The sequence below is a fragment of the Stegodyphus dumicola genome, chromosome 2, assembly GCF_044657685.1.
Source record: "Stegodyphus dumicola isolate Sdum_Otavi_A_Nest chromosome 2, ASM4465768v1".
NCBI lineage: Eukaryota > Metazoa > Arthropoda > Arachnida > Araneae > Eresidae > Stegodyphus > Stegodyphus dumicola.
In genome coordinates, this window is record NC_140769.1 from 238,350,160 (window position 1) to 238,369,689 (window position 19,530).

At 31.7% G+C, this 19,530-nt stretch overlaps 1 protein-coding gene across 2 annotated transcripts in view; it reads right to left on the reverse strand.

Annotated features, from left to right (window-relative positions):
• The window catches only part of LOC118184704 (uncharacterized), a 72,848-nt gene extending 69,935 nt beyond the window's left edge, over positions 1 to 2,913 (reverse strand). For both annotated transcript variants that reach the window (XM_085811929.1, XM_085811930.1), the window contains exon 1: positions 2,700 to 2,913. The gene's annotated coding sequence lies outside the window, so the exon portion shown is untranslated. The remainder of the gene's footprint in view (positions 1 to 2,699) is intronic.
• Positions 2,914 to 19,530: the final 16,617 nt, after the last annotated feature.

The window sequence follows — 19,530 nt, forward strand, 5'->3', positions numbered from 1 at the left end:
TAGCTTTTAAATGTTTCTATCTTAAATATGTTCAAGATTCCATTTTAAATATGCTAACGAGTTGCTTCATTTCCATAGAATTCTAACTACTTTTTCAAGGAAGACAATATATTAAATAATCAGTTGATCTTTACATTATGGTAACTTGGTGTTTTTTTTGGCGAAAATTTGGCAACCAACTCTCCTACAGCAACCCTCTATTTTTTTTTTCCCGCCGCCATTTTGTCTTCATGAAGTAAAGACATGTTTCTTTTCTTTTTATCTACTGAACACTTCTTCCAACAATCTACTAGCCGAATTACACTTATGCTAGAAATTTTATCTAACAAAACTGCTTAATCACGACAAATATTCACTGCAAAATTGGGAAAAAGTGCACAATACCATACTCCTTACGCGTTTTTCAAAATAACACATACACATAAACCATGTACACGCAGACTTATTTTTACTTAAAAAAACATCCCAGAATTACACAAAAATGGCATTGCACACACTCTTCACTATATCCATGTACACTGCTTTTTTCTCATAAATTAGAAAAATTTCACGAAAATACATGACAATTTTCTGAATCTTTAAACCCGGTAAAAAGAACATATATGAAATTACCTGATCGCGAAAAAGTATATACCCTTTCCAAATATGAACATTTCCACATATAAAATAAATAAAATATCCAAAAACTTTTACCTCTAAATCATCTATTATATTATACATGTCACCAACGAATTCATACCGCAAGCATTACAAATACTTAGTGTCAAATATTTAAATTATTTCCATGCACGTTTACTTCAACTTAAATGTATACCAAATTCCTACAAACATAAAATTCACAAAATAACTATCATTTAATTAAAATATCACTAAACCATGTACACGTTGACTTATTTTTACTTAAAAAAACATTCCAGAATTGCACAAAAATGGCATTGCACACACTCTTCACTATATCCATGTACACTGGTTTTTTCTCATAAATTAGAAAAATTTCATGAAAATGCATAACAATTTTCTAAATCTTTAAACCCGGTAAAAAGAACATATATGAAATTACCTGATCGCGAAAAAGTATATACCCTTTCCAAATATGAACATTTCCCCGTATAAAATAAATAAAATATCCAAAAACTTTTACCTCAACATTATCTATTATATTACAAACGTCACTAACTAATTCATACCGCAAACATTACAAATGGTTACAAATACTTAGTGTCAAATATTTAAATTATTTCCATGCATGTTTATGCAAATTATTTTACTTCCACCTTACATTTAGAACAATGCATAAAAATAATATCCTCAAATAATTAAAAACACTAACTTACCTATTCTTCTTCAGAATCTTGATTACGTGTCCGATAAACTTTTCTTATTTCTGTTTCAGGATCTTTAAAATCATACTTATAGTTCACACCAAGGTACCAGGTAAAATAAATAACTTAATAAAACATCTTTACTTCTATCTCGCACAACCTTAAAGAAACACTTATTACTACTCCTTTCAATTTCACTAAATACCCATTTCGAATTCACTTTAGTTAGGGCAATGGGATCCAAAAATTAACGAACACTGTTTCACACAACACAGAATAAAGCCAAATACAAAATTTCCAGATTTTTTCCCGATTTCCCCCCTTTTCCGATTAAAGAACCGTAATTCGTCCATTAATATCACATGACATATCCCATGATCTCTCATTTCCCTCACACAAAATAATGCATAATCGGAACTGAGTACTGCTCACATTATTACCAAAGTCCCAGGTAGTAACCTTTATCGCCTCCAAAATGTCGCCAAACTACCAGTTACCATATTCTAAAGATCAGCCAAATAATCTATTAGAAAATAAATTATTATTTTATTAGTTTGCAGCTTTAGTGCAAGTATTAGGCAATTTATTACGATTTACATATATCTAATATTTAATCTTAAAATTCCACATGTATCTTCACAATATTTCCTGAGATATTACAGTAACTGCTTTCTGAACTGCATTAAAAAATTCTTTAGAGGGTTTATGATTATGCTTGAAGATTTTTTCCTTCTAGAGAAAGGAAATTATAAACTGTAAGATCTAGTGAATACACGAATGTCAATACTATAGTGAATATGAAATGTCACTACACAGTAACATAATGCATCATGTCATAGTTAATATCCTCTTGTATTACAACATGCCACGCTTATGAGAATAAACAGCAGACAGTTCTCTTATCTAGCAATGGAAGTATACAGTATAATTTTTCTGCATCTGTTGTTATCACTTCATGTAAGAGATGTTTTTTCACTGTACTCAGTACTAGCATGACATTAATCTAAACTTGTCTATACCAATTGACGGTAATACTAAAAAGTTTACTTTTATATAAAAAATAAAACTATTAAATCATATTTTAAATAATCTAAATACCATTTTCAGTCACCTTAATTATATAACTCTCAATAAATTTTTAGTTTGTACAATACTATATTTTATCACTGTTATTGATAAAATTCATTTTACACTTTTGTTTGCTTTATGATAAATGATTTTAATAAAGCTACAAGTTTCAGTTAAGAAAGAAACCAAACTTAAAATATTTTATTACATCTATACGAAAACTTAATGATGAAATTCATTTAAATAGTTTTTCTTCTTAATTTTTATGTATATGAACAATCATTTTCAGAATTCTATTCAAGCACTTACGATCTTTAGTTGCTTTCACACGCTAAACACAAAAATCTGGCCAGTACTTATAAAATGATTCAAACAAAAAGATTTTTCACTTTAAAGCTGAAATTAACCTCCCTTTGATATAACTCACAATATTAATTAAACGTAACATACTTCAATTGCTTAGAATTACAGTTTCACTACTTCACACGAACCCGCTAAAAGTTTCGGTTTCGATACAAGGAAGTCACGTTGACGAGAGGAAACAATTAATTGTTGAAATCCTGCTTTAATGAAACCTAAATATTATCATCAGCAGTGAAACGAAATGAAACATTTCTTATATGAAGGCGGCTATAAAAAAATATACTGAAGTATTAGTGAATTAATTATGAATTAAAAAATAATATATTTAAATTTTTTTCACAAAAATAACTCTCATCAATTATCTCGCGGCTGAAAGACTTAGCTGATGCAAAATCTAGCGTTGGTTGTATAATGTGTATATCAGCTCTACTTTCGGTATACTAACACTTCAAAGTACCGTATTTATGCGAATCTAATGCGCATCCCCATTTTAAAACTTTAAATAATAAAAAAATTGTTTGTCGGCGAATGTAATGTGCATCAATAGTATGAGGAATTTATTGAATCTTATTTTATACAACAATGGATTTGTATATAAACTATCAATCAATGGTATGATAATTTTATTTAAATTTAGATACCATATTTTATACAACAATGGATTTATACATAAAGTAACAGAACATAGAATTAACCTATTAGTAGGCTATTGTTATGTGAAACAATCATTGTTAATTACCACTACCGTATATACGGTACATATCGTAAAGTATGAACATGAAATAAATGGTAACATTTCTATCTAGCTAACAGTTTCTACAATCAGTGATTAATAGTAAACGTCTTTATTCACTATTTTGATGATAACTTTTTTAGTCCCCTTCTCCGTAATGGTGTAGTTACGAGGCATATCAAACCAAATTGGCGTCTCGTCAGCGTTGCCAATTTGCCCCATCGAAAAATTCTTTTCCTTCCGAAGTGTGATGACATACCGCTAAAATGTTAGTAGTTTTCCCTCAAAATCTGCAGGAAGCTTTTGGCATATTGTTGTACGGCGTCTTAGAAATAAGCCCATCCGCTTCATAAACCGATCCACCCATCGACGGCTAGCTTTAAACTCTCGTTTCGGTATTCCAAGAACTTCAGCCTCCTCTTTTGCTTTATTTCTTATAGTGTCGCTAGTCACAGGTTGTCCATTCTTCCTCCTTTCACGTACAAATTCCAAAACTTTTTCTTCAATTTTAGGGTATCTTCCTTTGCGAGGGACAGTGAATTTCTTTCTACTAGTTTTAGTTGCAAACAGTGTCAATTTCTGTTGCCGCCACAAGCGAACATTGCTCTCAGCTACGTTGAACTCTCTCCCAGCCTTTCTATTGCCATTTCTTTCAGGATAAAGAATTACTTTACGTTTGAAAGTAGCGTCATATGACATTCTTCTCTGCTTGCCCTCCATTTCGTGACTACGTACTCTGCAGTATGCAATAATGTGTCAACGATAAATGTAACGGTAAATGTAGTCGAGAAATACAGTAATCCATTGTTACGATTTAAATTCGGTTGACGTCATCGGCGAACTTTGCACTCGAATCTAATGCGCCATCGAATCTAATGCGCACCCCAATTTTGAGTACTACATTTGGGCAAAAACGATGCGCATTAGATTCGCGTAAATACGGTATTCGATTACCAGATCTTTGCAGAGGACGCACGTATTCGACCACTCGCGGCCTTCGCCGCTCGAGACTCGAACTTCCCTGCGTGACTTTATCACGAGCGCAACGTCGCTGTAAATATGTATATAGACTTATTTTGCCGTATTTTATTTATATACTCTTTTTCATTTTATTTGCATGTATTTTATTATTCTAATAAATTGTATTGTATCATCTTATTTGTGTAACTTTATTATGACATGTACCTATCATGAACAACAGAACAAGTCTGATTTTCACCTTGTCTTCGCCTCTCCTGGTCCTGGGCTTCGTCTGCGTGTTTCTCTAGACTTGTGACGTCATGCTGTCACCCCCTCTTAGCACTACTGATGCCTCCTTTCAATCGTCATTGCTTACTACCGTCATGCGCCCTTCCGGCCTATGTGTGATGAGCCGGAAACATTGCGTAAAAGCAGCAATATGCCGGCAATATTGATGATGATGATGGTATACAGTTTGTCTCATAAAGGGCTCTTTTCAGTTACTGTAATAACTGTTTTTTTTTTGTTTTTGTTTTTGTTTTTTTTTGTTGTTGTTGTTTCAGAGTAATAGTTATGTACTTTGTAAGGCACAGCTTTAGTATTAGTCCTTTTTGGCAAGAAATTTGGCGACATTCTGGAGCGATAAATGTAAAATTATGATAACCTTGGTAACCCTAAAAACTGAGGTGAAAAACATGCCGCCATTTCTGTCCACGTAATTCTAACGAATTTGGTAGGTATCAGAGCTTTGATGGCAGGAGGGATAAATTGCATGTTTTTCTTAAAGTTACATTTGTGTTAGAAAAGCACAACATTTAAAATATTTTTAAAAAAGCTAAAATTTGATAGTTAAAACTGATGCTTTTAATATTACATCACATGAGTCTTGACATTTTTTCATATGTCAACTCTGCATATTATTATAAACTCCACCCCCCAAGAAAAAAAAAAACACATTTTCAGTAGCATGAGGTAAACTCTGTGTTTCCTTTGCTAAGGAGATCAAAATTACCATGGTCTAAAAATACTTTTTTGCCTTATATTAGAACTATAGGGATGTGTAATTGCATGAATTCATAGGTTCAAATCAGGACCAAAATTATTGCTTTTATAAAACGTTTTTATAATTTGACTGACTATAAAAAATATAATGTTGCTTAGATTATGGAACATATTGCTTATAATTTACAGTTCTCAAATTTTGTAAATCTTACAACCTAATAGCTGTATATGAATAACCTTCACTGAGTATTATTACTTTTATTAATAGTATGTTGACATAACAGTCGACTTTTTATTTTAAATTTTATGCCAATTTTCTACATTACTTAAGCATTTTATCTAACAGAAATCTGAATTTTTTGTAATAAAAACTCTATAATAAAAGTAAGAGTACAATTTATATATAAAAATTTGACTACATGGCAAGCATTTAGATACTGATTTCAATGTCTTTAAATGTTATTATTATAAAGTTTAGATATATTCTTATTAAGTTAAGATATACTTTTATTCTCTTATAAAGTTTAGATGTACAGAACAGAAGGCACACTTTGTGCTTACAACTCAGTCAACCACTTGCGACAAGATAACTTATGATAACAATTAAGTTCAAATGTAAAATTTAAATTCAAATAAATCAATTTAATGCAAAGTTGGTTAAAAACTTAAACGGCATGGAATTCAACTATCAGCAATTACAATGCAAGACTGAAGACTACAAAACATGGCCTCGAAAGGCAAAACACGGTTTGTTTTAAAAACTAAAAACTTCATTTAGATACTGATGGGAAAATGGATGGATGAAATTGATAGTAAAGATCCCAAGCATAAAATAACTCTGGTTACAAAATAAAGAATGTTACATTATACTTAAAGTTGTTACATTATACAATAAAGAATGTTACATTATACTTTGTGCCCTGATTAATTATTCACTACATGAAATAGTGTAATGCACTTTTGTTTGTATCATATACAAATTACTTATTTTATTTAAATGCTGTCCAAAACTGAAGAGGATTTTGCAAACATATTGACCATATTTTTCGACCTATAGATGCAACACTTCTTCACTTCAGAAGTAAGACTTAGAATCAAGAAATAAGAAGAGAAAATATGAATAGAAAATAAATATATATGCTGGCTAGCAGAAGGATGCCTTTATAAAGGACATTTTTAGAGAAATGGGTTCAGATTCACATTGCATGTAAGGAAAACCACAAATGTTATCATATAGCCAAGTTGAACTACCACTGTTCAGTAGCTTATCACTCCACTACTAGTGGGATTCCAATGACTGTTTGAATCTTTCAGAGAAAACATCAGTTATGATGACTGTTGTTGTGTATGAATTACCATTGGTACAAAATTTACTCATTACGATAATTTTAGTTTTTAAATTATAATCATAAATTATGAGTGATTAAAAAATACACACTTCTTAATATTTTTACCATTTACAAAATTTAATCATAAAGTATTTCTAACACTGGTACAAAATTTACTCATTATAATTTAACTTGATTTCATTCACTTTGAATTTTTTTTTTAAATAACAGTATCTAAGAAACTAAAGTAACATATACAGTCAAAAGTCTTTAATCCGGACTCGTCGGGATTTCGGTGATTCCGGATTAGGGATCATCAATTTAAATCTGGTAAGATGGCATGCAGAAATTATAAAATTAAAAATATGAAACCGTAATTTATAAAATAATGAGCAATTATGATCTAAAGGGTATCAAAATTTACAAAAAAAAGCTTAATATTTATTTGTTTACTTTATTAAACATTTCTTTCAACGCGCGCATGCGTAAAGCATACATAAATGCATAGCCGAAATTAGAAAATTGCAACCAGAAAACCATTTGATTTGTATTCGTGATATTTATAATGACGAGGAATTTAATTTAAATCATATCAAAGACGAAGTACATCGAGATGAAATACTACATTTAATAAGGAATTATAAGCTGAATAAAATAGAAACATCTGCCCTGAAGATAACGATAGTGTTGACAGATCAACTTCCAGTTCATTGCGCGCCGCCACGTTCCCCCTCCCCCCACGCAGAACAGCGTGAAATTTATAAACAGATTTCGGAACGGTTAGATAAACAAAGGATATGCCTTTATCCATTTTTTGGAGCAATTCCACTTTTTGTTTGATGGACATCGAAACATACTTTCGTTTTCGTAGATCCTTTGGGAGCTCCAGCATCGGAAATTCTATTTGACATAATCGAAAGTTCAAGCTTACTTTTATAAAATTGCTCTTACAGTCTGCAAAAAATAATAAGCTGGATCCAATTCGAAGATTAAGGAACAACGCAATCATCAACATTAACTGAAATAGACAATTAGATAATTTTAGCTTATACCGTCCGTTATACATTAAACGCGCAGGGAAAACGTATTCTGCGCTTGTGCACACGCAAATGCGCAGTCGTAAAGGTCTTACGCGCACGCTTAAACGCCTGTGCGCATGCGTCAAAGCGGCGCATGCGCAGAAAGTTTTTAGCTTTGAGGCTCGGATTATAGATCATTCCGGATAATGGGTGTCCGAATTAACGACTTTTAACTGTAGTTCCTGTTTCTTAGAAAATGCTTCTTTTATTATTACTATTTATGAACAGAACTGTGCCTATGAGCTGCAAATGTCAAACAAACTTTTTTCACCAATGAGTAGGCAACTTAATGTGTGAGAGAAAATAATTAGAAAGTAACGAAAATTCAAACTTCACTACATTTAAATTTCTTCCATCTGACTTAATGCATGGCAATTATCTTGTAGTATTAAAATTTTAAAATCACTGAAAAATATGATGGTAGTATTCATTTTAAACATCTTCATTTATTTACATATGAAGGGTTTCAGTATTCTAATATATAAGCATTCGCCTTTCTTGGGCATCTTGAAATTGATTACTAGTGATTAAATAGGCTAAGTACATGGGATTTTTCTCATAGGCAACAATTTCTCTATTAAAGGCTTCATCCAAAATAAATAAACTAAATATTCTTGGATCCACATAAAATTTTAAAACAAAATCCCAAAGTTTCCTTTAAAATACTAAATCACATTTTTTCATTAAAAAGGCTTGGAAGTGATTGAGTGGCTAAAGTTACAAAGCATAGGTAATTTGCTGTAAATTTCATTCCAGTTGTTGAATGAATTCGATACATCTGGTTTTTATGTTTTCCCGACCTTATGTAATGTAGATATGGGTTAATTTTCATTGAAACTGAAAGCATTCTTCTCCATAAGCGAGTGATTCGAACACATTTTGCCGTAAAATCAAACACTCCAATGCACTAAAAAGAAATATGATAATGTACATTCAGCCGGGCCTATACTTTTAATCTTTAAATTGTTAAAAATAGTAGGAAAAAAAAATCCAGTTCTTTATAAAGTCAAAAGTCGTTAATTCGGACACCCATAATCCGGACCTCAAAGCTAAAAACTTTCTGCGCATGCGCATAGGCGTTTAAGCGTGCGCGTAAGACCTTTACGACTGCGCATTTGCATGTGCACAAGCGCAGAATACGTACGAATGTATAACGGACAGTATAAACTAAAATTATCTATTTCAGTTAATGTTGATGATTGCGTTGTTCCTTAATCTTCGAATTGGATCCGGCTTGTTATTTTTTGCAGACTGTAAGAGCAATTTTATAAAAGTAAGCTTGAACTTTCGATTATGTCAAATAGAATTTCCGATGCTGGAGCTCCCAAAGGATCTACGAAAACGAAAGTATGTTTCGATGTCCATCAAACAAAAAGTGGAATTGCTCCAAAAAATGGATAAAGGCATATCCTTTGTTTATCTAACCGTTCCGAAATCTGTTTATCAATTTCACGCTGCTCTGCGTGGGGGGGGGGGACGTGGCGGTGCGCAATGAAGTGGAAGTTGATCTGTCAACACTATCGTTATCTTCAGGGCAGATGTTTTTATTTTATTCAGCTTATAATTCCTTATTAAATGTAGTATTTCATCTCGATGTACTTCGTCTTTGATATGATTTAAATCAAATTCCTCGTCATTATAAATATCACGAATACAAATCAAATGGTTTTCTGGTTGCAATTTTCTAATTTCGGCTATGCATAATGTATGCTTTACGCATGCGCGCGTTGAAAGAAATGTTTAATAAAGTAAACAAATAAATATTAAGCTTTTTTTTGTAAATTTTGATACCCTTTAGATCATAATTGCTCATTATTTTATAAATTACGATTTCATATTTTTAATTTTATAATTTCTGCACGTCATCTTACCAGATTTAAACTGATGATCTATAATCCAGAAAAATCGATAATCCGGAATCACCGAAGTCCCAACGAGTCCGGATTAAAGACTTTTGACTGTATTATGAGAAAAAATTCGAAGTCTATGTTGCCAATATTTACACTTACATAACCAGTGAATACTATTCAGAGAAATGACAGTTTTAAAGCATATATATTGTTAAAAATATGTGTATATGTGCCAGTCCCAATATTTACTTCATGAAAATTGGCAACAGTAGTTTTTTTTGTCACTCAGTCCCTATCTGGTGTGCATTGCTGTGGTTTCTTGTTCCCATGTAACCTAATATTCCCAATATATATTTTTTTGTTCAACCTGGACTATGTCGTTTCTTTAACCCACGAATAACTCAAACGTTATTATATATGTCCACCTGTACACAATTATATGTGCGGTCTGCACACACATGAATTGCTTGTTGTATCTTGTATATTTGAAAATATGTAAAAAGTATGGTGTATAAAAAAATACGGCATGTTAAAAAGAGAGGGTATGAATAATTAGAAAGTAACTATTTTTCTTCATTAGCTTGTGATAATGATTTTTTTCATATAATTGTAATCATGTAAAGTTGAATAATGTATACGTTACTAAGAAAGTCTTGTGATCTTTTCAGTCGCATCAGATAACATAATACTGGGATCTGCCTTTAATTATTTACATAATTACAAAAAAATTTATCAATTTATGATGCATAATGATTTTACTCTATTATAAAGCCATTATAATATTTTACTCTATTATAAAGCCATTATGCATACTTCTGGCTGAAAAAATAAGATTTAAAAATTTGAAAGATTTTGATTTTATATTACTCCCAAAGGTCGTAATTTTTTTTCACACAATTGCAAGTTTTGAGAGCATTTGGGCTAATGTTCCTTTAGGCTAAAAATATTTAAAAACAACATATCTTTAGAATTTTCAATTGACAGTCTTGCACGCTAGAGAGAATTTTTTTTTCATACAGTGTTGCCATTGCTCACTTTCGAATCATTGAGTTTGTTAATAAAAAGTTCTTTAAAGTTTTACGAAATATTAAATATACGAAATATTAAATAAACAAAAGAAATTTGAAATTCATGCTTCCAGGTGTTCATGTTTGGGTGAAGGATACATTATTCAAAATTTGATGGCTCTAGGTACCATAATTTTTTCACAATGTGAGAAACATACATACATTTATGCAGATTCTTCATTATTTAATTTCATAATGAATAATCTGTAAATATAATACAGGCAATAATACTTGGTGGCAACAATTTAAAAAGCGATACATCATTTATATTGAAAGAACGCAAATTGCTGTTTTGAGACTAATAGCTCTTCTGGGCTAACACTTCTTTGGGCTAAAAATAGTTTGCATTTTAATGTGCCCCAATACCTAAAATTATTATTATACACATAATATTATCTGGTGAAATAACCATTCAGTCTGATTTATTTTGATATTTTTCCTTTAATGGGCCACTTAGCACCAAACACAAACATTACTGTGAAATCTAATACATGGCAGCAACTCTTAAAGATACATAAAGCTTAATGAAAAGAATGTTTTATTAAATCTAGAATAAATACGATAAATAAATAAAAATAAAGACAAATGTATAAAAGATTTTACTAGATTAATTACATATTACACAGGAGACCCCTTAATATTGCCAAAAACATTTTTGTATTTTTTGCAATCGTCGTCACGTGGAATTAATATATAATCTGGATGTTGGCAACTAGTGGCATGTTTATGCAACTCGTAATCGAATATTTTATTGGTGAATGTTTATTTCTTCATTTTAACCTTTTACATGCCAAACTATGACATGAAAGTAAAATAAACGTTTTGTTGTGAAAAATCGATTTAAAACTAAAATATAAGAATTATGAAAAAAGAAAAAAAAAAAGTTTTTTTTAAATGATTTATGATATGTTTCATAAATGGAACATTGGCGGGAAATGGTTTTTTTACATGATTTTTGTAAAACATGATTATCAACATGTAATTCGAAGCTTCATTTTTGTCTGTACTTTTTCAGCATTAGCAAGTGAATTTGTCAACGTTATTCGGAAGTAACATAGATTGAGCAGAAAAATAGGGAGCCTACACCTTTATAACTGCAAAGCTACTCCACCACAATTTCTTGAGAGAAGATATGAAACTTCCACAGAAAAAAGCTTTCGTAATAAATTGACACAAAAATTACATAGTTGATAAGCAAAAATTTATAAAAAAATTTTACATTAATTGTTAACAGTTTATAATGAAACAAGGAAAAGAGTTGTAGAAATAAGTAACAAATAATCTCCATACAAAAATTCACACTGCGGGAATGGATGATGCCAAACTGTTGAAAGTTTTTTCCCAGTTCTTCATAAAAAGGAGAAACTTTTCCTGCTTTATCTCCTAATGCGAACTTGGTATTATCTATAATATGAAAATATTTTTTCAGTTTTCGAAATCTATTTCTTGGCATTACAGAAGAAATTACTGGGACAGATAAATCTTCTTGAGTGCTCTAGTATAAATCTTCGCCGGGTACTCGACGATACCCATTAAACAACAGTAATCCAAAAAACTGTCCAATATCGTTTTCATCTACAGCTAAAATTTCTCCTTTCTGCATTACGTAAAGACCTGTCATATTTGCTAAATGCAGCAAATATTCTCTAGTTATGAACTTGTGAAAATTCTCAACTGGAGATAAAGTAACTAGTTCAGGAAACACTTTGCAAATATTTTCAATGCTGCCAGTTTTTAGAATTTTATTAAAATTTAAATTTTCCCCCCACTGATGTTTTTCTCTTTCACATTTAGTTCTTGCTTCAAGTTCTTCCTTCCCTTTGAAGATGAAGGTTCTTGAGGATCGAATGAAATTTCTTGAGATATTTCATCATCATCAATGTAGTGGGGGAGTTGAAGATGCTAAATAACAATTCCAACGTTGTTTTCCACACCACAGAACATTTAATAAAGATAATCAGAAAAGGTACAAATTAGATTAAATACAAGTGCCGTTTGATACAAACAGGATTCTGTATAGTTTTACCAGTCTCATCACATAACCGATTAGTGCCTACTCGCACTTGCTGATGTATTATACAGTCAATTTACCACCTTCGCGTGGAAAACTACAGTTCCTTATTCTACACCTTCACGTGCAGACAGACATCTCACTACCTTCGCGTGGGATAGCAGAAGAAGGTCTCTGTCATACTCCTCTTTCACCTCGCTGCTGGCGCATCGGTTAGGCCCTCTGGTGGTTGTGTCACCCTTACAGATACTACATCAATTTTATTAGAAATTTCGATTTTTCCACATACATCCGCTGGCAGAACAGCTAAAAGATATCTTCATTTACATCTTCCTCATCTGTCAAACATCCAGTTACTTCTGGAGGCAAGGCAGTTGACAAATATCAATACACTCTTCATCATCTGATAATGTATAAAAATATTCCAATGCTTCTTCAATAGTCTGAAATGGTTTTGAATGAGCTATCTTATCAGCGTAGTGCATCTTCACGAACTGGAGGAAGGAAAAAAAAAAAAAAAAATGCAAACAGTGGGAAAATAATGAAATCCACACTCCAAAATATACACCTTTTCCACTGAGTCATAAACAACATCTAGCGTCTAGCCTATCAAGAAACTCCACGTGCTTTTCTCTAGCAGCTGTGGCTCTCACTTCAAATCTTATGGGAATGTGTGAAAGGAGAGAAGGGGGTTATATGGGAGTCAAAAAACAAATTAACAGTCAGTGTAAACAGATTAACAGTCATAAACATTTGCTTTCCACACTTACTGGAACTTTTCACATTTGGAAAATCTTTCTCTGTGCCGGCAATCAAAGTAATTTCATTCTGTTAAAAAATATACCTTTACACGCCAATGTTCCCTTTCTAGAACATCCACATTTCTTACCTCATAGTAAAAAATAATAATCGTCTTTCTATGATAACTTACTGTCAATGCATAAAATGATCCTTTTTAAATATTCTCATTGAGTTAAAAAAAAGTTTTCTTAATTTTAATTTTATATAAATTTCTGAATTTTGCTCTTAGAAAAGAAGGAAAAAAGGTGAAATAATGAATTTTTTTATCAAGATAATTTTTCTTTTAGAAGAATTATATTGCTAGTAAAACATCAATCCCTATTTACTCTCCATGTAATAATTTATACAAAGCAATATTAATAAAATTGTGTTTTTTATGAAATTTTAAATTCGATGTTCCACTTATGGAACATTAGCGTGTACATGACATTCCATATTAGGATCAGTAATGTTGCATTTGTGATTACTTTACTAGCTGCCAGGTATTCCTTTTGGCAGCTGATACTTCGTATGTTTAAGGGAAAGAAAAATCTAGGAGAGAAAATTCCTGAATTGATATTTATTCTTCCTGCTTATTTGCAAGGATGTCACAGCATAGCTATTCATGACACAGTATAAACAGGCAATTAACACTCTCTTAATACAAGATTATTTTTTAAAGTGCACAAAAGAAAAAAAAATTAAATTCACAAGTGATATTAAAAGAAAAAAAAATATATTGAAATTAATTTGTTTGATCTCTTTCTGAACAAATTAATCATTACATGGCATTAATGCCACAACACTGATGCGTGTTTGGAAGAAATGGACATAGAAGAACCAAAGAAGGTGAAATCCTGGCAGTGGGGCATGCAATGACATGGGTGATAGTCACCTCATCTGCATGGTTGTGATGGACCATACAACCTCCTGTCATGTAATAGCACAGCACTGGAGCATACCTACATGTTTTGTGCTGTGTAGCTGTACGATTCGTTGCTGTCTGCTCCAGAATGAAGTGTGTGCAAGGGTTCCTCTACACAGAATTTCCCTGTTGCTGAATCGCAGATGTCTCCGACTTCAGTGGGCATAGCGACACATTGCATGGTGTGCTCTGTGGCAACAAGTTGTTTTCTCTGATAAATCTCACAACAGTCTGGAGTACCATGATGAAAGAGTATTCATCAGACATTACAGAGGGGAATGTCTGTGTTATCCAGCATCATACCACACAAATGCCTGACATCGTGATGTGGGGAGGTATTTGGTATAATTGTTAATTCCATTTACTGCAGATTGCATGCAACCTCAACAATGATTGCTACATAAGGGAAGTTGTGGAGCCAGAGGTCCTTCCCATTCTTTCACACATTCCTAGCACTGTGTTTCAGCAAGATAATACCGGTGTACATGTTACTTAGACTGTACAAGTCTTCTTCAGGGTGCGCAGATTTCGCTTCTTCCATGGTCTGCTTATATTTCAAAGTAGTTTCATTGAGCATTTCAGATTTCATTTGTTGGCAACTCGCTCTTACAGCTGGTGGGGTACATATTAAGACTGAAATCTAGCAAAGTCGAAGCCATATAGAACGCCATTCCCCAGGATTACATTCAGAACACGTATGGTTCAATGCCATGATGTGTACTGGCTCTCATCGCTCAGCATGGTGGACACACAAAGTACTGATTTCCGGAGTTTGTTTTGTTTTTTGTCTTGTAAATTTGATCATTTATTTGTACCACTATCAGTAAAAAATATGTGGAATAAATTTCATTCATTTCCAACAATTCCTTCATGGTGTTCCACTTTTCACAAACATTAGTATATTTACAAGCAGGGTAGAAAATTATGAAAGTAGTAAGACAGTTGAATATTTCTAGAAAGAACAGTATGTACCCTCTAAAAATGAGTCATTAAAAAATTTACTTCTCAACATCCAATTTTCTTTATAATTGCAGGAACAAGAACAATATTGTGATACCAATTTTACTGCTAGACAGGTTAGTTTAGGGCTTGCAGTTAGTGAAAGTTGAGGAAAATTATATATATGAGGCTTAATATAAAAGCGTCTACACTCGAAAACCACTAATTTGTGTTTCACACCAATCTTGCAATAAGAGAGCATCCACTTATACATACCATAGAACATAAGAGCTGAATTCTGCAACAGATTTGTGTTCTTTTTAGTGATGAGGTCATTTAACATCTGATTCTAAATGTATAATGCATGTGAAAGAACTATATACAAACATATAGCATCTTCACACATTTGGAAACATGTTCCACATAATAACCTCTACATATGTTTGACACAGGACTTGTGTCTACTCAAATGTATTAAAATATAGATCTTCAGTAATTTAGAGGTACAATGTAGATCCGACTTACTTCTTAGGGATGATAACTGACATCCACACTGAGCAAAGCTGCTTGATAAATTTTAGAAACCAAAAAGATATTTAATAGATAAACTGGATACTACAATATCTCATTTTTAAATCTGCTGAAAACATATGAGACACCACTAAAAGAACTTTTGTGTGATGAGATTCTCCTTCTACAAATCTCAGTATCTTGAAAATCTTATTAATGAAAGACTGGATTTAATTCCGTAAACTATATTTAGCTCCCTTCTTAAGAGTATGATACCATACTGTGATGTTTATTTGAGTTGGGAAAGATGGTAATCTCTCTTAACATCAAAGTCTGCCTTTATTTTTTAGTGATTCTTTATCGAAGTTTTTTTTTTTTTTTTTTTTTTTTTTTTTTTTTTTGGTACATAATATTTCAATTTTACATTCATGCCCAAAATTATCTTTAGATGCATGAAATCATGGATTTCTCAGAAACTGTGAAAAACTTGTGTGGAATGATACATAACATCATTAATACAAAGAAAAAGCAGTACATATGATATAAAACTGTAACATGAAAGACTAAAATGCTAATAATGTGTTACAAGGAGAGTTTAGAAAGGGGAAAAACGAATAACTCAAGAAAAAATTAAGGCTTATAAATTTAATATGGAATATGATCTCATCTAGTATACACATATCACATGTTTTCATTTAACCATAATTTGAGGCATTAAGTTCCATTCCTCCAGCAATGTGATGATTCACATCTCTAGGAGGAAAATGTCTCTGTGGAATTGCTTTTCAAGGTAGTTTCAAGTTCTCTATCAGATTAAGATTGAAAGATTCTGCTGGCCATGGTATTTGCTTTTAAGGAATTCATCAATGTGGTTTGCTTGATGTGATGAGCATTACCATTCGTACAATAAAAAGTCAGAAATAATGTAGCCTCGTAAGTTCTCTTATTAAGATCAGTATATATTGCTGGATATGGTATTCACTCAGTGTCTTCACTTTCAAGGAATTCATCAATAAGGTTTGCTCAATGAGCATTATCATCCATAAATAAAAAGCTCAAAGCTTACATTAAAATTTTAAGACTTCATCATGATGTCTCTGGCTGCTCACAGATCCGTTGTTGAAAATGTATAGTGGCATACATCCATCAATCCTTATTTCTTTCTCATACCATCACTCCTACGTTACCAAAACAGTCACATTCATAATGCTCGAAAGAAGATTTCATGTTACTCCCTCCAGATGTAAACATGTGTTTTAAACCTTGGCACATCAAAACAAAGAGAACATGGGACCATTCGTGTTCACTACAGTTCTGATGTTCTTTGACCAATTAAAATAATCCTCCTTTTGTTGTGAATATAACGAAACATATACACTTAGCTTTCTAGCTTATAAAGGCCTTTTCATGAAGCCTTCTATATGTAGTTTGCCATTATACAATAGTTCTAGTAATGGCTGCAAGTTCTGAACTACCGAGTAGCAGGCTTCTGATTATGACATGCAATTACTGCCCGATGTCAATTTTGAGAAGTAATTGTTATTTGTTTATAATCTTTTGCAAGCCTCCTTACACCAATTTCTGAAATAATTTCCATAACATAGAGATTGTCTTGAAATATTCACACATCTTGCTGATTGTGTGCCCTGCTTCTAAATAGCAAATGGTTTGCCATGTCACAGATTCTTCCAATGCTATTTCAGAGCCAACAAACTGTCTTAGTCCTTCTACATTGAAATCAAATGCTGTATTGCAGAAATTCACTCAGCTATTTACTTTGCACACAGCACTCTATTCACCATCAGATGATGTATGTCTTGATTTGATGTATGTCTTTCAGAAACCATCTGATAATTTTTTACTGGATATTGCTAATTGTTTTTCACACATTCACCACAAATATGGATTACACAGATTTGATATTTCATGGAATATCATTACCTTTTCTATGGAAGAATAAATTTAGACATGAAGGTATTTGTTAGACATTATAATTTTTCATTATTGTATTCATACTTAATTTTTCAGTTTGTATTTATATATTCTGATGCTACGTGTCATCGCAAATAATTTTTTAAAAATGTATTTAAACAATTTTTAAGAAAGGAGGGTTTAGTAAGATTTTTATGCAAGTCAAGCTAAAATTTTTCATTAGTCAATGATCTACAAACAATAGCTAATGACCAAGTAATATTTTTTCAGAATTATATTAATTTGAAAGGAAGCTAATGCAGCATTTCTATAAAATGGTCTTAATAAAATTTCTTTTAAACCAATATGTATCAATATCTATGCTATTAGGTGTCCGCCGATAACATTGCCGACGAAAACGTCGTGGTACAAAACTTCGCAGTTTAAAAGCATCGCTGTCGAAAATATCGCGGTAAAAAATAAAGTATCTACAAATCATCGCAGACATGCTTTTTTCAGGTTTGAATAATTGTAAATAGATATTCCCATAATGATTTGTGGGCGCAAGATGTAGAAAAGGATAATTTCTACTTTCACATTTTTTTATTAACTAATACATTTTTGCTGAAAAAGTTAGAAGGAAACTTAAGCATAGAAAATTAAATGCAACTTATAGATTACACTTTTCATGAAAAATTACCAGTAGAAACTTCATAAAAATGATTTATTAATGGCCTTTGTTAGTTAACTATGTCAGTTTAAAATTCTATTAAGTGCTATAAGTTGCATTAATTTTCTATGCTTAAGATTCCTTCTTATTTTCTCAGCAAACATTTATTAGCTAATAAAAAATATGAAAGTAAAAGTTATACTTGTTTCCATCTTGCGCTCACAAATCATTATGGGAATATCCATTTACAATTAGTCAAACCTGAAAAAATCAGGTCTGCGATGTTATCGTCATGCGATGATTTGTAGGTACTTTATTTTTTACCACGATATTTTCAACGACGATGTTTTTAAACTGTGAAGTTTTTGAACTGCTTTATTTTCGATCACGATGTTTTGGAACTGCAAGGTTTTCTCTTTGCGATGTTTTTTAGCACAGCGTTTTCGCCTTGCATTGTTTTCTCCACGACGTTTTCGTCCGCGATGTTTTTGGCTGTAACCATGCTATTATTGTATACAAGCATCATTCCATTACAGACTGGCTTAAGGATAAAACTTCCAACAGAGTAGTTACTTCAATGTTCTTCTACATTTTAGTTTTGATATGAAATATAGAAAAAAGCTCTATTAATGTTCAAGCTGATATAATTACTCATAATCTCTTAAAATATTTGTGCCAAAATTTAATTTTCTTTCAAAGAAACTGAAGATCTTCACAATTCAGTTAACTTATATATCCATAAATTAAATAATGTTTGGATTTTTAAGAAATAGCTGAGTAAATAAATAAATCAAACAATGTAATGCTGGGTAATAATAGTAAATCAAATATTATAATGCTGGGTATAGTAATAATATATGCTGGTAATGTAATAAATGGTAATAATAATGCTAAGTATAGTAAATCAAAGAACATAATGCTGGGTATGACTAAAAAAAATCTGAAAGCTATGATTTTATATTACGCTCAAAGGGGCTTTTTTTTTTTCCAATGTTTTATGCGTTACCTTTAT